Below are 26597 nucleotides of genomic sequence, written 5' to 3'. Positions count from 1 at the left end.
ACCCACCTTCACGAGACTGTAACAACCACTTTTCTCTTGGGACTATGACAACTACTTCTTTGCCGTGGCATTTTCCTGAGAACCCTGGTGCAGAATTTCTATTTTCCCCCATGGCGGTCTGAAATGTGTCAGAAGAGTACATGAATTAAACTCCAAGGTTATTCTGGACCCAGGGCCCCAAATTCATCCTCTGTTCTAATTTATGGCCCAAATTGTATCCAGGCATGTTGTCCACACCACTAATCAGAGTTCATGGATTCATTCATTTGACAAATAACGTAGTGAGCACCTGTTTTGTTCCAGGCTGTGTTCTAAGTGCTAAAGACGCAACCGTGAACAAAGATGAACAGCCTGCCCTAATGCAGTCATATTCCAGCAAGGGGAATGGACAAGAAACAATCATCAATTATATCACACGTTTGACAGTGGAAAGCATCATAGGAAAAAGAAAAAATAGAGCAGGGACGTGGGATCAGGAATGCAGTGAGGTAGGGGAGTGTTGCAGTATAAAAGGTAGCAGGGTGTATACTGGAATTGAAATAAAATAAAATATATTTTAAAAGGTAGTCAGGCTAGGTCTCTTCCTTCTGGAAGATTACATCGAGCAAGTACTTGAAGTGAGGAGTTAACAATGTAGATAATTAGAAAAATGCATCCTGTACATCAGACAGTCGTTGCAAAGGCCCTGCGGTATAAGTAGGTTTGACCTGTTCAGCGAGGAGTAGATTGGCTGGAGTGGAGTGACCAGAAGAAAAGGGAAATCAGAGAGGTAATGCAGGGTCACATCCGAAGGGGTAGAAATGACCCCAAAGAGGAGGCGCTTGCAGGTGAGCGAAGATGATAGCTTGGACCGAGATGATTAGCAGTCGAGGAGGAGAGAAGAGGTTGAATCCTGGGTAAATTTTCAAGGTAAAACCAGTAGGATTTCTTGGCAGGCTGGGTGTGTGAAAGGAGAGTCAAGGACTCCATGGTCATCCTTGCACTGAGATTAAATGAAAATATTAAGTTATGTGATGTTGGGGACACCAGGAATGGCAAAGTGAGGAGTGTGGCCCACACAAAAACAATTATTTAAGTGGCAAAAAAATATTTTAAAAAAATATTTACAGGCTCTAGAATCATCTTAAGGGCATACAGCAAGTAGAGAAACACTCACTGAAGAAAATCTATGAAATCTCATTAAGGACAGCAGAGTGCGCGGTATCTGATCCATGACCTGCTCCCTCCTCCTCCTCCCACTCTGTGTTATGGAAACTCTACTCTGTTGAGTGTGGCCAAGAAGACAAGGACTCCCTTTTCCCTCAGTTCCCAGGCCGGGGCTACAATTTCGCTCTGAGAAGGGCAAGGCTCCAGTGTTTCTCCACCCCCGTGTTGCAGAACCACTATTCTGGGTGGGTGTGGATGAGGGAACCCGCACCCAGTCCCTATTTGTATGGTGGAAGCTCTACTCCAGCCGACCCTGCCCCAGCTCATTCACCAGGTGGAGGTTCCATGCTAATAGGGAAAAGGCAAGAAGACAAGAAGCTACCACCCCTCCTGAGGTCTCGCAGAGCAAGAGTGTCACTCCACCTCCAGGAGAAAAGGGCCATTGTCCCCACTCCAAGTTCAGTGCAGATTCTTCCCAGGGGAAGAGACAGGCCAGAGGAGGAAGAGCTCCACAGTCCTGCCTGAGGGGATTGACTTTATTTGGAAGAGAATGGGGAGAATTCCCTGTTTAAGGGTGTTGTTGAAAACCAGGAGATCTTGGTGAAGGGAAATGGAGGGCGTGCTGGTAGCTCGTAATGCTGGTAACAGCCCGTGAAATGGTGAGTGACCAAAAGTTTAACAAAAAGAAACAGGGTAAAAGACAGCTAAGAAGAACGCTCCTGGGGTCCCAGTTGCCCCTGGGGGTCAGGCAGGCTGTGCACATGTGGTGGTCTGTGTGCGGGAACAATCAAAGCGGGACGTGGGTCAGACCTGTAAGCATTCCCCAGGCCACACACAGAACAATCCTGTGCCTCCCAGGGCAGGAGTTTAAGCACAGCCCGTGACAAAACACTGGCTAAACACTGGCTTCCAGGGGGCTCCCTGGAAGCCAGGAGTCAAAAGAGAACCACACACATCCCTAGAAGTCTTGACAAATGCGTGCAAGCCAAGGCTCTACCCTTTCAGGAGTGATGCAGGAAGAACTTCCAAGCTAGCCCCTGGCTGAAAGTGGACCCAAACCATAAATTCCCTGGACTGTGGTAGTAACCTTGAAGCTACACACACACACACACACACACACACACACACACACACACACACAGTCTCGCTGGCTAAAGAAGCCTAAGCACAAACTTTGACCGGTAAGTAGCTTCTGTGGAGTCAAGGATGACCCCCTAGGTACCCAGAAAAACAAATCTGAGCAGGAACGTCAGAGGCTGCACACTGCAAGGGAAATAGACTTTACCAAATTAGTGGAGCCGAGTCACTAAACAAATAAACAAACATCAAGCAAATAACAACAACAATAACTCCAGAGGCAGAGGGGAATCAGTAGCCAGAGTTACTATAATATATTACCGAGATACCCTGAGGCTAAGTGACACTAACCAGTAATTTAAATCCACACTGAAAAATAAAGAGCGCCAGTAAAGGTAATTGTGGAGCCAAGCAATAAACGATGGCATAATGGCATATTTCTTCTCCTGTCTTTAATTGATACAAAGAGTGGTTGCGTAAAACTGTATGTATATAATTGTATTACTGGCTCCACGAAGTATAGAAATGCAATGTATTTGACAGTATTGGGAACAAAGACATACTGAAGTAAAGAAATTAATCCAACCACATGGTAACTGGCATCCATAGGAATGAATGAAGAAGACTTGAAATGGAAAATAAGATTAAGTTACCAAACTGTACGTATATATTAGTTTTCCTTTCTTAGCTTCTATCAAAGACATTCAGTTATGTAAATTAATAATTATAGCAATGTGTTTCTGGGTTTGTAACATAGATAGAGGTGATATTGGGGACAATAACAAAATGAAAGGGGAAGGGCATGGAGTTATACAGCAGAAAAGTTTTGGAATTCATTGGAATTATGCTAGTAAAATCTGAAGAAAATTTGATAAGGAAGCTGTATATTGTAAGCCCTACAGCAACCGCTGTGATAATAACTTTAAAAATATAGTGGAACAGTCATTAAAGTAATTAAAATGCTATTCTAGAAAATATTCACTTAATACAGAAGACAGTGAAGGAGGAGCAGAGGGGGACGAAAGAGAATGAGGCGTAGAAAACAAAAAAGCTAAGTTGTAGGTGTAAATACAGCCATGTCAATAAAAACACCAAGTATAAGGGAATTAAATTATCCAAACAAAAGGAAGAGATTGTGGAAAAGAGCAAGATCCGATGGTGTACTGGCTCCATTTTATTTTCTTAATTGTCTTTGTTAACATTTTATACACATAACAAAATGTTATCATGTTAATGGCTTTTAAGTGTACAATTCAGTGGCATTAAGTAAATGTAGATTATTGGGCAACCGTCCATCTCTAAAATATTTACATCATTTCAGACATAAACTCTAAACCTACTAAATAATAACTCTCCATTCCTCCCTCTCCCCAGCCCCTGGCAAACACCATTCTACTTTCTGGCTCTATGGATTGGTTACTCTAGGTAAGGTGGAATCATAACAGTATTTGTCCTTTGGTCTGGCTTATTTCACCAAGCATAGTATTTTCAAGGTTCATCCATGTTGCGACAGATATCAGAATCGCATTCCATTTTACAGCTAAATAATATTCCGTTCCTTTAGCGAGGGTGGTATTAGCTATTTCCTTATTGATTACACTTTACTAAGGTATAATGGACAAATAAAATTGTATATATTTAAGGGGTACAACATGACCATCTGAATTACGTGTACTCTACGAAATTGTTACCATAATCAGGTTCATTAACACATCCATCACCAACTAAAACATAGTTATGCTTTGTTTTTGTTTTGTATATATATAGGTGAGAATCCTTAAGATCTTCTCTCCTAGCAAATTTCAAGTACACGACACAATATTATTAACCATAGTCGTCATGCTGTGCATTAGATCCCCAGAGCTTATTCATCTTAGAACTGAAGGATTGTTCCTTTTGACCAGCATCTTCCTATCTCCTCCACCTCCTACCCCCTCGTAACCACTGTTCTACTTTCTGTTTCTGAGTTCAATCTTTTTGTTGTTGTTTGAGATTTCACATATAAGTAAGATTATACGGTATTTATCTTTCTTTGTCACCATGGGGAAAGAATAGTCCTTTTAACAAATAGTATTGAGATCATTGGATTCCACGCACAAAAGAACGTATTACGTAAAAATTAACTTGACCTAAATGTAAGAGCAGAAATTGTAAAAATCTGAGAAGAAATCATAGTTGCAAACTTCATGACCTTGGGTTGGTGATGATTTCTTAGGTATGACACCAAAAGCAGAAGCAATGACAGAAAAAAAATACATAAATTGGACATCACAATAAAAATTTTCATGCTGCAAATAAATGTTTCACACACACACACACACACACACACACATGCCCTAGATGAAAAGATAATCCATGGAATGGGAAACAATATTAGCAAATCATATATCTAAAAAGAAACATACCAAGAATATATAAAGAACAGCTCAATACCAAACAGACTACCCAATTTAAAAATGGGTGGGGCACCTGGGTGACTGGCTCAGTCAGTTAAGTGTCTGACTTCAGCTCACGTCACGATCTCACGGTCCATGAGTTGGAGCCCCACGTCGGGCTCTCTGCTGTTAGCACAAATCCTGCCTTGGATCCTCAATGTCCCTCTCTCTCTGCCCCTCCTCCACTAGCGCACATGCACTCTCTCTCTCTCAAAAATAAATATTTTTTAAAAAGAAAAGGAAAGATCTTCAACATCATTCGTTGTTAGGGAAATGCAAATCAAAACCACAACGAGAGAGCACTTCATACCCACTAGGACGGTTACAATCAAAAAGATGGGCAAAAACAAGTGTTGGCAAATATGTGGAGAATTTGGAACCCTTGTGCGTCATTGGTGGGAATTTTAAATGGTTCGGTCACTTTGGAACCAGTTTGTCCCTCACAGTAGTAAACACAGTGTTACCATATCCCCCAACAATCCTACTCCAGGCATAAAATCAGGAGAAATGAAAATACACATCTACACAAAAACTTGTACGTGAATGTTCACAGCAGCTTTATTCATAATAGTCAAAAAGTGGAAACAATCCAATGACTAATGAATAGACAGACAAAATAAGGCATATCCAAACAATGGAATGTTATTCAGCAATAAAAAAGAATGAGGTATACGATATACACTACAAAATGGATGAACTTTGAAAACATGCTAAGTGAAAGGAGCCAGTCACAAAATACCACGTATTGTATGATTGTGTTTATTTAAAATGTCCAGAATAGGAAAATCTATTGAGCCAGAAAGTAAATTAGCAGTTGCCTTGGGCTGAGAGGAGGGTGTGGGGGAATGGACAGTGACTGCTAACAGGCATGGACTTTCTTTGAGAAGTGATCAATACAATTCACACTTAGGGCACCTGGCTGGTTTAGTCAGTTAAGCGTCCGACTTTAGCTCAGGTCATGACCTCATGGTTCATGAGTTCGAGCCCCGCGTCGGGCTCGGTGCTGACAGCTTGGGGCCTGGAGCCTGCTTCCGATTCTGTGTCTCCCTCTCTCTCTGCCCCTGCCCCGTTTGCACTCTGTCTCTCTTTCTCTCAAAAATTAATAAACATTAAAATTTTTTTAAAATAAACTTACATTGTGTTGATGGTTGCACAACCCTGTGAATGTTTTAAAATTCACTGAATTGTATACTTTAAATGGATGATATCTATAGTAGTACATGAATTATATCCCATTAAAGATGCCTTTAAATATCCATACAAAGATGTTCCAATAATTAAATGCATAGACATTGCAATAGTAAAATGCTAACAGGGGCACCTGGGTGGTTCAGTCGGTTAAGCATCTGACTTGGGTTCAGGTCACGATCTCACGGTTCATGGGTTCGAGCCCACGTCGGGCTCTTCACTGACAGTGTGGAGCCTGCTTGGGATTCTCTCTCTTTCCCTCTCTCTCTGCCCCTCCCCCACGCATGCTTTCTCTCTCTCAAAAATAAATAAACTTAAAAACATAAAATAATCACATAAAGTGCTAACATATAGTGATGCTTGAAATTTGAAAATATTTCTTCAAATATTAATTATATCCAGCCCTGCCCCTTACCTGAATTCCAGCCCATGTTTCCTACTGCCTGTAGTCCCCCGCCTGGATTTCCTGTTGGCCCCTCATGCTCAGATTCGGTCCTCCTCTTAGGGGCCCCTCACCGATATAGCATTGCCATTTCTGCAGGCTTCTAGACTGAAAAGCTCAGTACCCACTTTTGACTCCTACATCTCCCTCGTTCATAAGTTCAGGTGATTTCACTTCTGCCCAAGGTCACCCACTCGCTACCTCCCCTCCATGCTGGCGGCTGCTGCCGTAGTTCAGTCCCTCAGTTTTGCTCCTGCATCAGGGATGATCTGTCACTTCTCCCACCATCCCGCACCAATCAATGCCAGGCTAACACCCCCAGGAAGAACACAGCCACATCACACCAAACCTCAGTGGCTCTCGGTGGCTCCCTGTGCTTATTGAATAAAGTCCAAATTCCTTCTTCTGGAAATTCATGACTTTCTAGGTGCCTTTTCCCCCTATTTTCATCTGTCCCTGACGATTCCCTTCACAAATACTTTATATCAAAAGCCATCTGCCATTCCCTTTGAGCATCACTAAACCTCTCCTTTGCCTTTGCCATGCTGTTACATATCCCGTCTCCTTGTCCACGAACGTCCAGATGCCTGGTGAGGCTCCTCCAAGAAGCTCTTCCCAAGCTGGTGACAGCACCTCCTTCTTGTAAACGGTCCTCACATTCTATCATGTACCAGTCATGCTGCAGACAACCGTTCATCAGATATTGTAACCCTCTAGGTGCATCCCATCTTGTACTGCTATTTCTAAGCTCATTCATCCATCTCTTCTTTTCCTTGAATATTACAACCAGTCTTTGCATGGGATTCTTCGGGGCCTAATCTGTGCTCGGAGCTTCCAGCACAGGGCCAGGCACTTAGTAGGTACTCAGTAAACATTGACGAACACAAAGCAGAGAGAAAAAAACAGAAATACTTCCTGGCTTTGCAGAACTTACGTTCTCACATGGAAGCCAAACATAAATTATGTTGACGCAAGACAGGAGGAGGGAAGTATACGATAAATGTGTCCCTCAGTGTTATCGAGCACAAAGGTGACATTTAACACAACTGAGAGGAACAAGAAGGGGCTACTGACTGGGGCGGGATTCTAAGGGATGGATTTAGGATGAAGAGCATTGCAGATTAAGGGAATAGCATCAACACGTACCCAAGTAGAAAAGTGTCAAACACATTTGCAAGAGGTGAACTGTGGGATACGACTGATGAGTAGGGCGTATGCTCAGTTGGAAGGGGAAAGGGTTCTGTAGCCGGAGACGAGCCTTGAAAATTGTGTTGGAGACAGATCACAGAGAGTGTAGGACTCCAGGCTACCGAATTTGGACATTATTCTGCAGGCAGTGAGCAGCCCTAAAGATATTCAGTTGAGCAGTGATAGAGCTCAGGGGTTAAAGGAGACCGAAACGCCTTCCTATAAAGCAAACTGTGTCTCGATGAATAATCAGCTGCTGATTTACCTGATTTGTAAATCTGGCTGTTCAGATTTGAAAAATGCCCCTTGCAAAATGAGGGCAGATGGTGATTAATTTTTAAAGGGACAGCAAAGAGTATAGCTCCCTTCTTTAAAAAAAAAAAAAATTGTTACAACCTCTATTTTCCTAAAGTATGCATAAGTTAACCAAAGACTCCAGGGTAAGTTTCTGTTTGGATAATGTTTATTTTGGTACCTTGAAAGCTTGGCAGTTGTTTAGAAATTCAATTACCACTCGCCTTTAAACAAAACCACCCTTGGGAATGGTGGGTTTGAGCTGATCTCAATATATTAACTTGACATTATGAGGCGGTTACGCTGCAGGTTCAGAGGGTTGATTAAATCTTAAAATGAGCACAGAACAGGCGCCGAAAGCACACACTTTGTTTAATTGGCTCTTTCAACAGACGAGACAAAGGGGGAAAGAAACAGCAACATCAATGGAGGCTATTTTTATTATTGTTTAAAAGGAGGCCTCCTCTGTGTCAGATGGGAAACCTAGCATCAACTCTCGCGGCTTTTCTTCGAGACTGTGGATACAAGAAAAGTGCAAATTGACAGGGCTAGAAGGAAACTGAGGCTCCGAGCCACATGTAAGCCAGCTGAGAGGAAGAAAGGAATGTTAAATACGGACACGGTCGATCAAAACTTTAATGTGCTCTAGCAATTAATCATTGTATATGCATATACACATACACATCTTTTTGAACTTGATTCTTAGCCAAAAGGCCAAGAAGTGATACATACGCATTTTTTAAACCGAATCCAACAGTTTTAACCCATGGCAGAGACATTTAGATATTTATTGTTCACTGATAATAATCAAATGGTTCTTCCTCATTTCCCAGCCTCCCTGTTGGTTAGATGGAGGCCAGGTGACTGGTTCTGGCAAAGGCGCTGAGAGCAGAAATGAGGTGATATCACTAGTGAGCTGAAGCATTCAGGAGCCCATGTCCTCCCTCCATGCCTTCTCTTCTCTTGTTACAGGGGTCCTGGAGGTCCTGGGTTCCCGGTGAGTCAGCTCAGTGATGGTAGAGTGTCTGTCAACCTGGATTCCTGAGCAAGAAATAAAGTTTAGTTATGTCAAGCCACTGAGATATTAGGGTTTCTTTGTACCATAGCACAGCCTCGCCTGTTCTGACTAGCCCATCCCCAGTAGCTATCCTTTCTGTTATCGTGCTGCATCCCCTAATTTCTGGCTGGACACGTGGCTACCCAAAATGAAGACTATATTTTTCAACGTCCCTAAGTGGCTGAGAGAAGCAAGACGTTTAAAATCCAGCCAATGGAACGTAAATGGCAGTATGGTCTCTTCCTTAAGAAGCAGCAATAATATCCCTTTTTCTCTTCTTCTTTGGCCTACTCTTTATCGTGCTGCCCGGAGTGTAAATGCTGCCATCTTGGACAAGAGGTCAAGGCCACAAGAGGCGCAACAACAGAAGAAGCCAGAGTCCCCGAGAGCATGGAGCACCACACTGATTGCAGACAGCTTCGCCATATTTTTATGTGAATGAGAAATAAATTTATACTTTCCTCATGCCATTGTTGTTTCCAGAATCTTCCATATATTTAGATGTTTGGCTATGTCACCAAATTATCTGTCTTTCTCACTTCTTCTACAGATGTTGTGGAAATAAGTGGCCAGAAGAGAAGGCCAGAGGGGCACCTGGGTGGCTCAGTCGGTTGAGCGTCCGACTTTGGCTCAGGTCATGATCTCACAGCTCATGAGTTCCAGCCCCGTGTCGGGCTCTGTGCCGACAGCTCGGAGCCTGGAGCCTGCATCGGATTCAGTGTCTCCTTCTCTCTCTGCCCCTAACCCACTCGCATTCTGTCTCTGTCTCTCTTAAAAATAAATAAACATTAAAAAAAAATTTGTTTAAAAATTAAAAAAAAAGAAGAGAAGGCCAGAATCAGCACTAGGGCTGCCCAGTAGAGTGGATATTTTAGATCACTCAGGTTGCCTAGGACAGCTTTACAACTCTTCAAGAAAAAAAGATCCTGGAAGAAGTAGAGGACATGTGACGACATAGGTACGGTTAGTAATATTACCTTACCTAGGAGGTAGAGGCCATAACTGTTCATAACAACTTAAGAGTCCATTTCTTTTCTTTTTCTTGACTCTGAGGTAAACTCCTGGCAAGAGAAAAGCCACTTCCTGTCTCTGACTTGACTTTCTTTTTTTTTTATTTTTAGGTTTCCCACTTGAGATTTCTCTCCCCATTCTGAGTAAAACTCATTGCTACTTATTTGCTGAGCGTTCACCCATGTCTTATTTTTTCCCTTCATGATATGGTCCCTTCCACATCCTGAAGTCTCAGTGGGTGTGAACTTTCCTTATTCTTCCTGTCCATTTCACTCCCATAATTTATGGTTTGCTACCGAGAGCCCTGTTCTGCTATGGAACAGAATAATTCCCATACCCAAGAAGTGTCACTAGAAGGAAAGCTCCACCGAGGCAGGGATTTTTATCCGTGTGTCTCTAGTGCCTTGAAAAGTACCTTGCATATAATAGGAATTCTATAAATACTTGCTGAATTTAACATCGAACAGTCTTCTCTGCTTCCCTCACTACCACTCCACTATTTCCTTCTGCGTTATATCAGCTTATGTGTATTCAATGCACAGAAATATCCTGAGTGACCAACGGCCAGAGTCTAAAAATATATAAATATCGAACTTAAATACACGAATAGGCATCTTTTTTTAGCATAAACTTTGTATAACAGAATTTTAAGCAACGGATAAATTAAAGCGTGAGTTTATTGTAAGCCATACTGCGTTGAGAATACATTTCTGGGTGTACGAGTTCTACCTAGAATCGTGCTGTGATAAAAACCATCTTCCAAATTCAGTGGCATACAGCAAAAAACACTGAATTCTCATGCTCCCACAGCTGCAAGGTGGCTAATTTAAGGCTGGCTCAGCTGGGCTTGGTTCCAAGTTCCAGGCCAGGTCCAGATAGGCCCTACGTGTCTCCATATTTTCCACGCGAGGTGGTTACCCAGGGAATGCTCTTCCCACGACAAAAGGCACTGAGCACAAAAGGTAACTCCAACTGCGCGGGCACTCTGCTTGTGACCTATCTGCTAACATCCCATTGGCCAAAACAAGTCACATGATCATACTCAGCGTCAAGGGGTCAGGGAGTAACTCTGACCACTATGAAGCTCTAGCAAAGGCATGAAGGCATACAGAAAGTGGAGAATTGAGATCAGTGATTCACTCTGTCACACCAGGTTTGAAAAATCTCCAACGTGAAATCGGGCTATTTTCTGATAGAAATGCATCTCTATTAAACACTGCGAACTGACACAAGAAAGGAAAGTGGAGCATGAAATCCCCAGAACTTAACTCAGGGGTCCCTAATTCTGGAAAACAGTCTTCTGTTTCTTTCTTTCTTTCTTCTTTCTTTCTTTCTTTCTTTCTTTCTTTCTTTCCTTATTTCTTTAGTGTTTGTTTGTTTTTGAGAGAGAGAGAGCGCGATGCGTGGGGAGTGGGGGGAGCAGGGAGAGAAAGGGAGGTGCAGAATCTGTAACAGGCTCCAGGCTCTGAGCTGTCCGCACAGAGCCCGACCTGGGGCTTGAATCCAAGGAATGGGGAGATCATGACCTGAATCTAAGTCAGATGCTTAACCAACTGAGCCACGCAGGTGCCCCAACATTCTTCTGTTTCTGAACGAACCACACATGCTGGGGAAAGGTGGTGAAGGTGTATTCTGGATTCACACCTTCTCCCGAGCTTATCGTGTTCCATCCTTGTCTAAAGCTTTTGACTCTTCCCCGGGGGAAACCCTAGCCGGAGAAGTGAAATCAAGAAATTTTATTTACTACCTTTAACCTCATTGGGATGATGGTTCCTTATCTGATTAAAAAGAAAGTACCTTGAATGCTAGAGAGGATTACAGAGTTAATGGAGGGTAGGCAATATCAGAGACCGACCAGATTCCCATCAACAGTATGGGTCCTTTGACATCTGACACATCAATGGCTTCCCAGCCTTGTTGACTGTTGCCTCCCTACTGTGGTCACTCTAGGGACCCTTGACCTGGGGTCCTCAGACTGGACAGAATTTGGGGGACTCCTGAACTGGGGTGGAAAAAAAGTTAACTAATGTGTAGCTAAACTAATGTTTGATTAGTGTAATAGCATTTAGCACTTCCCTCAATTATGAATATAGGTAACAACCCATAATAGTATCAGCAATGCCTGTGCCTTTATCACCAAATCACACATTGTTTTCTTATCACATGATGCTTGTACATATCTTTTGTAGATATCTTTAGAGATGTGTGTGTTTAGCACGACTTAAAAACTCAATAATTATTAAATCCATTGCTAGATATGGTTCTGTAATGTGTTCTACTACATTAGAAACATGTTTTGCTAATACTTTGAGAACTGTATTTGTAATCTAAGTATTTTGTGTCATGAATGTAAAGACATTATGCTGAAATAAGTCCATTGGCTTCACCAGTCTGCCATTGAACAAGTAAGATTAAGAATTTCTCCCACAGGTGAGGTCGCTAGACCCTCAGGAGATGCATTGTGGGTTCACCATGTGCTTGTATGCAACAGCAGGTGCTGTGCCCCAAAATACCTTGGACATATGGTTTCAGTTCATTCCCTTTTATCCATATTTCAAACCCTTTCCCTTTTCATTGCTGTGACTGTCCTCTGCAGAAACTATCCCAACCCCACTCCAGTTTCTTCTTATGGTTTCTAGAAAATCTGTAAAAATCTCTTTTTTTTATCATTCTTTTATCATATCTTAGTCTCCAACTACAAGGAATGGTCAAGATGGGTTTAACTTAGCAATATCTCCATATTTAATGTTAAAAATTTCCTCCTGATCATGTTACATCTCTTGAGCTGTCACCAGGGAAGAGAAGTTCACCCCACTCCCTTGTCTGCCAGTTCTTACCTAAGGAACTATCGCCTGATACTGACACGAAGTCTTCTCTCCATTAAGGATGGTTCTGCCTTCTTCCCCAGATCCACTTTGAGACAGCTTCATACCCTCTCCACAGAGTCTTTTCTCTTTTGTACCAAGCAGCCACTGACTCTTCAAATATGGCAAAGGCCTGCTTGGTCTCCAGACCTCGCCTCACCCTTTTCCCCTCTGCATGCCACTGTCGATGTATGGAGCCCAGATGGGAGAGTGATGCGTTACACATCTTCCACGTGCCACCCAACTCAAGACTTTGCTCATTTCACTGTGGATACATCACGTCTGTCTGGGCGATCAAAGATGAGTTTGTTTTATTGATGCTTTGTAGATGACCAGTAGGGATGATCCAGTCAACCAACCATTTATTGATTCACTTCACATTCAGGATCTTGTACAGAATGACCCTATCAAGCCATATATATATTATATATATATTATATATATTATATATATAATATATATAATATATATATATAGTAATATATATATATATGTCCTGCTATGGACTGAATGTTTATGTATCCTCCTCCCCAAATTTCATATGTTAAAATCTTAACCCCAAGATAATGATATTAGAGATGCGGCCCTTGGGAGGTGATTAGGTTCTAAAAGTGGAGTCCGAATGAATAGATTAGTGCCCTTATGAGAGGCCCCAGATTCGAGCCCTGTGTCAGGCTCTGTACTGATAGCTCAGAGCCTGGATCCTGCTTCAGATTCTATGTCTCCTTCTCTCTCTGCCCCTCCCCCACTTGCATTCTGTCTCTCTCTGTCTCTCAAATGTGAATAAATGTTTAAAAAAATTTTTTTAATAATAATAGTAAGAGACCCAAGAAAGATCCCTCACTCCCTTCCACCATGTGAGGACATGATGGGATGTCAGCAGTCACAACCCATAAGAGGGCCTTCACCAGAGGCCTACCGTGTTAGCACCCCAATCTTGGACTTCCAGCCTCCAGAACTATGAGAAGCAAATTTCTGTTGTTTATAAGCTTCCCAGGCTGTGGTATTTTGTTAGAGAAGTCTGAAAAAACTAAGATACCACCTGTAATGGACATTATGATGTAACACCAGATTCCCCATCAGAACTCATTGTCCCATCTGCTGAGAGTGCTTCTGGCTGATTTCCCTGAGCTGTTATCTCTTCCTGGAAACTACCCTTGGCTGGAGATAGCTACCTCACCCAACAGGATAGTCACATCCAATGACTGGTCATTGGGGGATATAGAGGTTCAGAACTCTCTTTATGACATTAGAGAACTGTGAAGGGCCATTTCAGCCTCAGAGCACTGCGTAGGTCAGCTGAGGCCTTTGTTAAGACTGCACTGCAGCCCAGCTTCTCCCAGTACCTGATCCTGCTTCCTTCCCATTCACAGAGTTTGATCCCCAGAGCTCCAACAGCTCCACATGCTAAAACCTATCTCAGAGTCCACTTCTGGGGGACCCAACCCGCAGCACTCCCTCACCCCATTCCAGGGCCCTAACCCCACCAGACCTTAAATATACCACTCAGATGTCCTGTTTATTGCCATATCCCCAGTACCCTCTACAAGGCTTGGCACAGAGGAGGAATTTAATAAATGTTTAATAAATTGAATTTAATCTGCAAATTTGACCAGCCTGCCAGAAGTACCCTCCTCTAAGTCTTCTCTAGTAAGAATCTTGGCAGTCTATAAGCTATTTGCCAGTGGGTCAAAATAAACAGCTTGCTACTTAGCCATCTAGAGGTGCTCTCTGAGAGCAGTTAAGGGTCCTGGCAGGTGTCTCAGGCCATACAGCCAAACACCAGAAGGCCAGTGCCAAGAGCCTACTTCCCTGGGGTCCCTGTCACCCCAGGTCCCAGGCCTCAGTGAGACCAGCTTATAATAGACAAATGGGCACCCAGCCCAAAGCACTGCTCTTGTCCTTCACAGAGGGACTTCTCTCTGAGGCTGATGCTTAACCTTTAATCTTGTTTTGCTTTATCATTGTATCTTCTGGTTTTTAACCACATTATTTTTGAGCCATATGAATTTGTTATATTGCTGTAAGTTTCACAGGATCAAATATTGGGTATTTCATATACTCGACCTGAGTGTTATCCAGCTTAATTTTTTATTATAAACATTTATTCTTATTGTATCTAATTTGTCCTAAAACTTGCTTTTTTGTATATTAATTTATACCTTTTTTTACATCTTACCACTTTGTTCTTTCATTCTTTTTATTTTAGCTTGATTTGTCATTTTGTTCATTAGCATGTCCTTTTAAATTGGCTTCAGATTAACAAAGCCATTTTCCGTCACCACCACAATCAAAGAGCTGAGTTCCTACGAGATTCTCCTTACAGCCCTTGAGGACTACTGGGAATGTCGCAATTGGTCTCTCCTTTAGGAGAAGACTGTCTTCCTCCTATCTACCCATGCCAAGTACCGCAAATAAGAAAAGATAAGGGGCACCTGGGTGGCTCAGTCAGTTAAACGTCCAACTTCAGCTCAGGTCATGATCTCGCAGCTTGTGAGTTTGAGCCCCACATCTGTGCTGTCAGCACAGAGCCTGCTTTGGATCCTGTCCCCCTCTCTCTCTGCCCCTCCCCCCTCCCTCATGCACACTCACGTGCTCTCTCTCTCTCTCTCTCTCAAAACTAAATAAGCTTTTAAAAAAAGAAAGAAAAGATAAAATATTAATCCATGTGCTTGGTGCTTACTTTAGGGCACTGGTTCTCAACCTTAGCCCTACATCAGAGCCCCCTGAATTTTTTAAGATTCCAGTGCCATTGACATACAGTGGGTTATACTTTTCAGGTGTACAATATAATGATTCAACAATTCCATATATTACTTAGTGCTCATCAAGGTAAGTGTACTGTGATCTGGTTTACCTATTTCACCCATCCCCCCAAGCCACCTCCGCTCTGGTAACCATCGATTTGTTCTCTATGGTTAAGAGTCTATTTCTTGATTTGTTTCTTTTTTCCCCTTTGTTCATTTGTTTGGTTTCTTAAATTCCACACATGAGTGAAATTATATGGTATTTGTCTTTCTCTGACTTATTTCACTTAACATCATGCTTTCTAGATCCATCCGTGTTGTTGCAAATAGCAAGATTTCATTCTGTTTTTTATGGCTGACTAATATTCATTGTACATACACCACATCGTCTTTATCCTTTCATCTATCAGTGGACACTTGGGCTTCCATGATTTGGCTATTGTAAATAATGCTACATAGACATAGGGGTGCCTGTAAGCCTTTGAGTTAGTGTTTTTGTGTTCTTCGGGTAAATACCCAGTAGTGCAACTACTGCATCATGTGGTAATTCTCTTTTTAATTTTTTGAGGAAACTCTGTACTGTTTTTCAGAGCAGCTACACCAGTTTGCATTCCCACCAACGGTGCATGAGGGTTCCTTTTTCTCCACATCCTCGCCAACATTCATTTCTTGTATTTTTGATCCCAGCCGTTCTGACAGGCATGAGGTGATATCTCATTGTGGTTTTGATTTGCGTTTCCCTGACGATGGGTGTTGTTGAGCATCTTTTCACGGGTCTGTTGGCCGTCTGGATGTCTTCTTTGGAGAAATGTCTGTTCATGTCTCCTGCCTCTTTTTTAATTAGATTGTTTGTTAGGTGTCGAGTTGTATACATTCTTTATGTATTTTTGGATACTAACCCTTTATCAGATATATCACTTGCAAATATCTTCTCCCATTCAGTAGGTTGCCTTTCACTTTTGTTGATCGTTTCCTTAGCTGTGCAGACGCTTTTTATTTTGATGTGGTCTCAATAGTTTATTTTTGCTTTTGTTCCCCTTGCCTCAGGGGACCTATCTAGAAAAAAGTTGTCACAGCCAACATCAGAGAAATTACTGCCTGTGCTCTCTTCTAGGATTATTATGGTTTCAGGTCTCACATTTAGATCTTTAACCCATTTTGAGTTTATTTTTGTATGTGGTGTAAGAAAGTGGTCTAGTTTCATTCTTTTACGCGTAGCTCTCCAGTTTTCCCAACATCATTTGTTGAAGGTGAATTTTTCTTTTTAATACCAATGTTCAGCCATTCTCGATCACATGAGAATATTGGGGTGGAGTCCAGGCATTAATATTTCTTAAGCTCCCCCAGGTAATTCCGATGGCGGTAACTTTGAAAACCACTGGTCTGTGACTGCTCTTCAAAGTGTGGTCCGTGGACCCACAGCAACAGCATCACCTGGGAGCTTATGAAAGATGCAGAACCCGGGGAGCCTGAGTCACTCAGTTGGTTAAGAGTCCAACTCTTTGTTTCAGCCCTGGTCTTGATCTCCACAGGTGTGTGAGTTCGAGCCCTATATGTGCAGAGCCTGCTTGGGATTCTCCGTCTCCCTCTCTCTTTCTCTGCCCCTCCCCTGCTTGTGCTCTCTCTCTCCCACTCTCTGTCTCAAAAATAAATAAATAAACTTAAAAAAAAAAAAAGCAGAACCTTAGGCCCCACTTCAGTCTTGTTGAATTCTCATATGCATTTGGCAAGATTCTCAGGGGATCTGTGTACATACTGAAATTTGAGAAGCATTGATTTAAAACACACTTTGATGGGGTTTGCATTTTCACCCTTCTTTGTAAAAAAATCTTTGAAGACTTGAGGATTCTGCATCACAAATATTTGCAAGGTTAATCATTTCTATTCTCTTTTTGATTTACCCTATCTTATAGGAGATAGTAATTTGGCTAGTTGATGATAAAATGCCTCTTTCCCAGTTGGACTAAATTGTTTCTAATTAAAGACATGGAGAAAGTTGAACTGATCAGAAGTCCCTCTTGAGGAGAGCATCATGTTTCTTTGGAAGGTTTGCCTGGAGAAGCCTGGTGGGGGAAAACAGAGCAGCCGTGGGCAGGATCATCGGCAGGTGCCAAAATCTGAGTGGAGGAAGAAAAGCACTCTGCTAAAACAAGGACAGAGTTGGCTCCTGAGAGGGAGAGGAGAGAGAGAAAGAGAGAAGGGGGAGAGGGAGACACGGGCAGAGAAAAGAACTTTCAAGGTCAGTGGAAGATGGGTACATGACCCCTCAAACTCTCCATAAGGGTAATGAACCCCTGGGTATGGCAACAATTTGGGGGAAAACAGTGAAAAGTCTTAGTGCACCCAGGTTATGACATAGGAACAGAGTAGAGATTTGATGTTTGGATACAGAAGCTACGACCAAAAGGACCATGAGGAGGGTAGCCTTCTAAGGTCCACAGAAATCACCCAGGGAATGCTTTGGGCCATTAGAGGCTGTGACACTAGGGTGTTGAGTCCAGTTTATTTTGATATATAGGAGTGGGAAGGCCTTAGTTGAGGAGTGGGTTCAGTGTCTTGCTTCCCCCCGTGGATTGCTGGAGACAGGATAGGTCCCCCCACTGACCGAAGCTGCCTGGAAACTGTAGGTTTGACTTAGGCTTGTTTGGGAAAAGCAAGCAATTCCTGGCTTCCCCAGAAGCTCCTGTCCCTGAATGGTATTTCCAACCACATTTCCCAGAGGTCCCTGAGGACAGTGAGAGCTCTTCCCTATCTGACTCCAGGCTTCCAAAAAGCAGGTGCCACGTTTGCTCTTAAACTCTTAAAGCCTTCAAGCCTTCGGTAAGTTGGGGCCAGAGCCTCCAGATGCTGTGCTGGAGAGGATGGCTTTCCTTCCTCCAGCTGGGAGGACCTGAGACTGTTTCCTCTCACAGGGAGAAAGTTGGGCCATCTCTGCAACACTGTGCCTCCTCCAAGCTTTCTCACTCAACCAAACCGAGCATTCTCTTGCTGCAGGATTTGGTAGCGGCAAGAAAGTGTTTCCCTTCCTCCCCTACTCAGTGGGACTCAGGACAAGCCTGGCCCTCATACCCAGCGTGCTTCTCTTCAGACTGCTCATGTGCTGGCCAAAACACGTCAGCAGCAAGCACGCCATCCTGGTGCCAAGGGGGTGTTTATAAAAATTGTCCAGATGCTTATTTCTCTCTTCCAGAAATTGCCTTCTGTCTGATCCAGTTTACCGATTTGTGCCAGAACACTGGGTCTTGAAAAACTGTAAAGAATATTTATCAACATCACCCAGAAGTTTTCTCCTTCAGCCATCCCATTCTTCAACCCCACCCCCAACAAGTACATCATTCTAAATTGTTAGGGATGGGGATTTCAATACATAGATATTTTCTTTCTTTTTTTCATGTTTCTTTTCTCTTTCTCCACCCCCCCCCCGCCGTGTTTCTTAATTGTGGCAAAAGCATACCTAACATAAAATTTACCATTTTCAAGCGTGCAGTTCAGTGGCACTAATATTCCATTTCGATGTGGACTCAAACTGGGATTGTTGGCCATCTTCCAAGAACTGCCTGCTTTGTTGCATCCCTCTGATTTCCAGCCTTGTTTTTGCTTATAGCACAATGACCAGAATGGCTCTCTCTAATGAAAAGTTTGTCTTCTAATCTGGCTTAGGCTCCCTGCTGTCGTGTTGGTGTGTCCAGCCATACAAAGCAAGCCCCCGGGAAATCTGTGCGTCTCAGTGAAGTGCTCATTTGTCTTTGGTGTGTTCTCTCTCTCTCTCTCTCTCCCTCTTTTCCTCTCTTTCCCTCTCCCTTTCCCTCTCTCCATGCCCCCCCTTCTTTTGGGTCCTGCCTTCACCTGTGAATCATAGTAAGTGAAGACTCAGTGTGGGTTCATGTGATTTCTGATTCCATCTTGATAAGTCTCTGAAGGGTGTAGTTTTGCTTAAGTAGAGAAGGAAGGCAAGGTATCCGTGGTGGGATGTGGCAGAACACAGAGACAGCTAACTCCAGACTTACTGCTCAGGACACACTGATTAAAACGGGGCGTAAAAGATCTCAGCAACATAAATCTGAAGAGGGAAATCAGCATTAACATGAAAGTGCCAGAGAAGTAAGTTTTATCCTGAAAAAAATAGGAAGCCATGGAAAGTAGAGGAGGAGTCTAAATCAGTCTGGGTAAGGGAGAGCTTGTCCCCAAAGAAGACGCGCTGTGGTTTGAGTTGCAGGCCTGCTGGGTCCAGGTTCTGCCATTAGAGCAGGAGAGGAGGGACCCAGGGAGTTGGTGGGCAAAACCCAGGAAGGACCAACCCAGAGAAGGTGGTTGGTGACCGGGAGTCGGGGAGGAGAAAGGTCTCGAAGGGGAGCTCCAGACATACAGAGACTGCAGGAATGGAGGAGCCAGTCACAGACAGGAACCGCATGCTGAAGAAGTAGCCCAAGCAATGGAGCAGATATTTGCCAGCCCTCACCCATCTGTCTTCCACGGTGACATCTCCACACTGAAAGGTGCACCTCGGGAACACCTGCCACCCACGGACGGTGGGCTTTTCTGACTGTGAGAGCCCACTCAGCCCACACATAGGAGCAGTCGGAAGTCCTCGAAAGTTAGTTACCCAGGGGCAGCCTCCTATCCGTATGGACAGGAGTGGTGGACAAATACCCCAGCTCCCTCACCCCTCAGGTGGGAATACTCTGAGGTGCGCCGTCTCTGAGTTCTCCGACAGGACTGAGCCTCCGTTGCCCACTTGGGAATGGGCTCGGTGGCACATCCTTCATTGGTTGTCTTCCTTTTGCTGTCTATCGAAGTTTCCCTCACCTCCCAAATAAATCATTCACACCCTAATCCTGGTCTCTGGCCTCTTTCCAGGGGGGCCCAACCCAAGGGAAGCCTCCCCCTTAGTGTGTAACCAGAACCCCTAGATATCCACTGAAGGTGTGCAACACTGAGCCCGGGGGTCCCCTCTCCCCTGCAGCCAGCCGTTCGCTGTGGTCTTCTGGGTCTAGTTAACCCAGCCAGGGGAGGAAACAGACACGGGGGGCTCCACAGAGGCAGGGCACCTGGGCACGTGCACCACCTCTACCACCAAGGCCATGGACAAATTCAGGGCTGGGAAAGGGCCCTGGGGGTCTGGAGCCCCCTTCACCACGTTGGAGGGAAGACAGTATGGTTGTGGACATCGAGGGGACCCCATTGGGGGCAGCAGGTGGGGTTCTCTTGCTAACCTGTCAGATGCTGAGACTGCTTTGTTTCTCTTCATCAGACTGGAGTCTTGGGGACTTTGTGGGTCATCTGTCCACCACCTCAGCCGTGCTCTCCATGCCTAACTCCAAGGCAGAGGAAAAGGATTTGTTAGTATGATCAGAAAGGAAAAGGAAAGTGATATTGGGACCGCCCACGATAACACCAAGGCTGCCCACTCTCCAGCTGGCCTTCTGGCAAAAAATGGCCAGGGTTTGCCCATTGACTTGCCTTGGTGCTGAAGAAAGAGCCGACGGGGTCTCAGGCTGTCGTCCACATCAGTCATTACCGGGAACTGGTACTGACCCCAGTAGCTTGCTGGAAATTAGTGCGGTGAGGAGAGGTCATCTGGATGCAAATAGGAGATGCCAGACCAATGAGTGAGATGCTGTTGCCAAGCCCAATCTCAGTCCCTCCCAGGCTGAGCCAGGCCCGGCGACTGGGGCTACAGTCTGAACGGTCACGGGGCTACAGGCCCTTAAAAGAGGTTCAGCCGTTCTCTCAACCTGGCCCCTGACACTTCACTGCCCACTTCTCAGCTCCTGTCAGGGATGATGTCAGGGAGTCCCCTTGCCTGACCTCACAGTGATCCCCTAGCTGGCATGCTCCTCTCAGCCCCCTCCCTGCCACTCTCTAGGGGCCACAGGCATGTTCCTGGATCTCCTCCAAGCCCTACAGGGCCCATGGGAGGCTGGAGCAGGGCTGGGCAGGGAAATCTCAGGGCCTTTCAACACAACCAAGCCTCGCCATCATTTTTACTTTGTCGTGACCTCTCCCTGGAGGTGCAGGCCACTCTCCGAGGAGGGCTCGGCCTCCTCCCCAGTGCACGGCAAGGTGTTCCCATCCACTCTGGAGTTTCCAAAACTGTCCCATCCGGTACACACATCCCCCACCCCCAGTATTTTGACCAAGAGGGAAACAAGGGAGCAAGTCTGGACTCCTCAGTTCTCATCCCCCCACCCATAGCTCCTTTCCTGGAGCCCAGAAAGGGTCCTGCCCCTGCCTTCGCCACCGTGTGACATAAAGTGCATGTCCCCCCACCATGACTTCGAGTGGGACACCACTGAGTTTTCCCAATACTTTAAGAGAAACTTAGTGGAGCTTAGAAGGCCCTTTCACATATCCACAAAACCCAGCTCTGGCAAGCACAAATCCTTGCCTTCTGCCATTCTCGTTCTGAAGGGAGCTTCCTTGAGAGCTCTTCCTGCTTCCTGAGCATCAACCACTGAACGCTAACTCCTTTGTCTCCCTCTGGGTCCTGTTTCATCCATGAATCATAACAAGTTGAGGCCCTGGGAACGACAAGAACTGTCAGCAACAAGGAGTGCATCCTTGAGTGTCGAGGGTTAACATCAGATCTGGATCTGCTCGGAAGTGACCTTGACCTCCCGCTTCCCACCGCCTGGTTTCCTGGAACCACATAGTAAACATGAAACATTGTACACGGGCTTGCAAGCTTTGGGCCTCCTTGACTCACACAGGATGAAGAGCCGATGGAGAGCAAAAGCTGTGGTTTCTGTGTCAAGGTGACCCGCAAGCACCTTGGCTCCCACTGTGGCAGCCGTACACACCCCATGTGGTCAAGGAGGCCAGAGAAGCTGGGAGCTTGGGGGGCTGCTGGCCCTCCTGATATGGAGATGTTGGGTATCCTTTGTCTCCATTCCTCTATCCTTCTATGAAGATAAGCCTATTGGTCAGGGTTCTCCAGAGAAACAGAACGCACAGGATGTGTGTATACATAATAGAGAGAGATTTATTTTAAGGAAGTGGCTCATGTGATTGTGGAGGAATGATGAGTCCAAAATCCGATGGGGGAGGCTGACAGGCTGGAGACTCAAGGAAGAGTTACGGTTCGACTCCAAAGGCAGTCTGCTGGCAGAATTCCTTCTTGCTCAGTGGAGGTCAGTCTTTGTCCTATTAAGGCCTTCAAGTGATTGGATGAGGCCCACCCACATGGAGGGCAATGTGCTTTACTCCAATTCCACTGATTTAAATGTTGATCTCATGGAAAAAACACCTTCCCAAAAGCATTCAGAATGTTTGGCCAAATATCGAAGCACGTGGCACAGCCAAGTTGACACAAAAAACTGACCATCATACTAAGTAACCATAGTAAACATAAGGCGATTGATTGCATATCGAAGCTTCTATTATGACCATAATCGTAACCCACAACTACTGTCTAAGTGCAATCCCTGCTAGTTCTCTAAGTGCCATTCTGCTCCAAGGGTCTGTGAAAGGCACATTGGCCCAAGAGGGGACCATTTTTTCCCCCACCTGACCACTGGCATCTATACAGCCCTGTCTGCAACTATGCAGAGAGACTTTCCCCTACTCTTTCCTTGGCTCTTGCTTTCCTCACAGACCACACAACAGCCAAGCTTGGGGATGGGCACCCAGCATTGTGCTGACTGCCCAAGAGTCACCCCTTGGCTGACCTGGTCCTTGGAAGGCACAGGAAGAAGGTCCGCTACTCACGGAGAAGACAAAAATTGCTCAACTGTGGTCTTTTTTTTTTTTTTTTCTCAAACTTAATGTCTATTTATTTGAGAGAGAGTGAAAGAGAGTGAGCAGGGAAGAGGCAGAGAGAGAAGGAGACACAGGATCCAAAGCAGGCTCCAGGCTCTGAGTGGTCAGCACAGAGCCTGATGCGGGGCTTGAACTCATGAACCATGAGATCATGACCTGAGCTGAAGTTGGAGGCTTAACCGACTGAGCCACCCAGGCGCCCCTCAACTGTGGTCTTAAAAACGAACATCCCCTCATGATGCACAAGACTTTATAGTTTGCAAAGCATTTTCACATCCACTATCAATTTGAGCCTTCCCAAAGCATGTGAGAAAAGTCTTGATTCTGGCCTCTGCTGCTGCCTGAGGCAGTCAAAGATGGAGCTTTCCAGATTTCCTCCGCCGGCTGACCCAGGGGCTGCCCTAACATGTCCCACTTGCTCACGCTGGCACAGACATGTGGGCGATCCGGGGGAAGCTCAGAGATGGCAGGCTTCAAGAACCCCTCCAGCTCCGAGTCCCTCAGCCTCAAAGATACGTCAGGCTGCCAGCCCAGTCCTGAAGACAGAGAAGCAAGCCATGCCCTGGCACTCCATCAGCCACTGAGTCCCCAAAAGGCCAGGATGTCTGGTCTGGCTTACAGCCTTGAAAAATGGACTCAGCTCGTGTTATCAAGAAAGCCGGCAAATGGCCCCGGGAAGTTATAAAAGCCCTTCAGCCTCTCATCTGGCAAGACAGCGTCTGGAAGCCCCAGGTTCTCTGTCTGCTGAGCCCCATCCAAGCCCAGTGGACAGGGTAGCACAGACACAGCTGTGGTTGTGTGTGCCTGTGCGTGTGTGAGTGTGTGTGCAGCTGTGCACATAGACGTATATATTTGTGAGTGTTTGTGAATAAGCGTGCACATGTGGATAAGTATGTGTGTGGATAAGTAGGTACCAGGTGTGGGGAAAGGGGGGCCACGAGGCCAACTTCAAGCACATTTGAGTTGAAAACCCAGCAGGAGTTACTGATAAAGAAAGGAGAGGGCCGGGACGCCTGGGTGGCTCAGTCGGTTAAGCGTCCGACTTCAGCCCAGGTCATGATCTCGTGGCTCGAGAGCTCGAGCCCCACCTCGGGCTCTGCGCTGACAGCTCAGAGCCTGGAGCCTGCTTTGGATTCTGTGTCTCCCTCTCTATCTGCCCTTCCCCTGCTTGCACTCTGTCTCTCTCTCTCAAAAATAAAGATTAAAAAATAATAATAATAATAAAAAAGAAAGTAGAGAGCCAAGCCCTCAGCAAGACCCATAGTTCACAGGGAAGCCTGTGGTCCCTGCCCTTGGAGAATATGTCTGTGGAGGAAATAGACACACAGCAAATACTCAGATCCTAGGACGCTGTGGGGACTGTTTTAGTTCAGAACCAGAGCCAAGGCAATGAGAGAACTTCCCCAAGCAAGACCGTGCATGTGGCCCCAGAGCTGGATGGACGTCGGGTAGGCTCTTCTGCCCTCCAGGGACCTCAGACTACTGCCGGGGCAGCCCCCAAGACAGCAAACAGACCAGCAATCAGCAGCACCAAAGGGCCCCAACCAGGTGCTACATGAGAGAGGGAATAAGCTGTGTGAGGTCTGGAGAAGCAGGGACACGGCTGGCCGGAAGTGCTGGCCAGCAGCGTCCATGGGCTCAGTGCCACAAGGGGTAGGTGGTCAGGGCACGGAGAGCCACTCTTAGTGAGCAGCGGTGACTGTCAGAAGCCCAGGTACTTGGCCCCCACCTCTCTGCTTCTCATCAGTCCCAACCTGGCAGGAAACATCATAAGCCCAGAGGCGGGTCTGCCCTTAACATTTGTGAAGAGGTGAGAGGAGACGACAAAGGGAGGCCCCTAACATGCAGCCCACACCCCTCTCACGGCAGCCCTGTACCACACAGGGCCTTGCCTGCACATGTGTGGACAACTAAGCCTTCCAGTCCAACCTCTGTCCATAACCCCGCCTCCCTGGTCATGCTTGCCAATGGCACGGGCTAACCTTGGCACGACAGACCCAGAGAAGATGGCCACACGGGGCACAGTGGCAGGATGAGGCCATTTTTTTTTTCTTTCTTTTTGTATTCTCAAGTTAGTTAATATACAGTGTAGTCTTGGCTTCAGGAGGAGAACCCAGTGATTCACCTTGTACATATGACACCCAGTGCTCATGCCAACAAATGCCCTCCTTAATGCCTGTCACCCATTTAACCCACCGCCCCCATCAACTTTCAGTTTGTTCTCTGTATTTAAGAGTCTCTTATGGTTTGCCTCCCTCTCTGTTTTTATTTTATTTTTCCTTCCCTTACCCTATGTTCATCTGCTAAGTTTCTCAAATTCTACATATGAGTTAAATCATATGATATCTTTCTATGATATTTAGCTTAGCATAATACCCTCTGATTCCATCCACGTTGTTGCAAATGGCAAGATTTCATTCTTTTTCATCACCGAGTAATATTCCATTGTATATATATACATCACGTCTTCTTTATCCATTCATCCGTTGATGGACATTTGGGCTCTTTCCATACTTTGGCTGTTGTTGATAGTGCTGCTATAAACATGGGGGTGCATGTGCCCCTTCGAATCAGTATTTTTGTAGCCTTTGGATAAATTGCTAGTAGTGTAATTGCTGGGTCGCAGGGTAGTTCTATTTTTAATTTTTTGAGGCACCTCCATACTGTTTTCCAGAGCAGCTGCACCAGTTTGCATTCCCACCAACAGTGAAAGAGGGTTCCCGTTTCTCCACATCCTCGCCAACATCTGTTGCCCAAGTTGTCGATTTTAGCCACTCGAACCAGTGCGAGGTGGTCTCTTATTGTGGTTTTGATTTGTATTTCCCTGATAATAAACACTATTGGGCATCTTTTCATGTGTCTGTCGGCCATCTGGATGTCTTCTTTGGAGAAGTGTCTATTCACGTCTTCTGCCCATTTCTTCACTGGATTATTTGTATTTCGGATATTGAGTTTGGTAAGTTCTTTATAGATTTTGGATACTAACCCTTTACGGATGTGGACGTTTCGATAGAAGATTCCAAAGTCCTGCTTACCCTGAGTGTGGTCTGGAAGTAAGGGAGGTGACAGGGTGTCAGGAACCCCTAGTGAGCAGGGGTTCTCTAAAGCAGGACTGCCCAAAGCATGGTGCGCAAAGCAGACCCAGCCCTAGAGCTGCACTCTGCACCCTGACTAGGTTAGCATAGAAATCGAAGAAGCATTTAGGAAGCTTGTAGCAATTTGACCACCTAATTTTGCCTTTTGAATCTAATTAAACAAAAACTGGGGCTTTGTGTTGTGTGTTTTTCTTTAACGTTTCGCTTCTCTAGTAATTCATTGTTATCGTATTTTACAAAAGCATTGGTCCACAGCAGATTGGGAGATTTAAAATCTGGTCCTTCAGCACAGTCT

At 45.1% G+C, this 26597-nt stretch overlaps 1 long non-coding RNA gene across 1 annotated transcript; it reads right to left on the bottom strand.

Moving 5' to 3' along the window:
* Positions 1 to 8544: 8544 nt before the first annotated feature.
* LOC122215776 lies at positions 8545 to 13888 on the bottom strand. Its single transcript, XR_006200527.1, has 3 exons — positions 13745 to 13888; positions 12676 to 13106; positions 8545 to 8811 (listed from the first exon to the last, which is right to left on the bottom strand). It is a non-coding gene; the product is annotated as an uncharacterized LOC122215776 (long non-coding RNA).
* Positions 13889 to 26597: the final 12709 nt, after the last annotated feature.

Source organism: Panthera leo, chromosome A3 (genome assembly GCF_018350215.1).
Source record: "Panthera leo isolate Ple1 chromosome A3, P.leo_Ple1_pat1.1, whole genome shotgun sequence".
NCBI lineage: Eukaryota > Metazoa > Chordata > Mammalia > Carnivora > Felidae > Panthera > Panthera leo.
The sequence above is the reverse complement of the archived record's forward strand: the minus strand, read 5'-3'. Positions and strand labels throughout refer to the sequence as shown.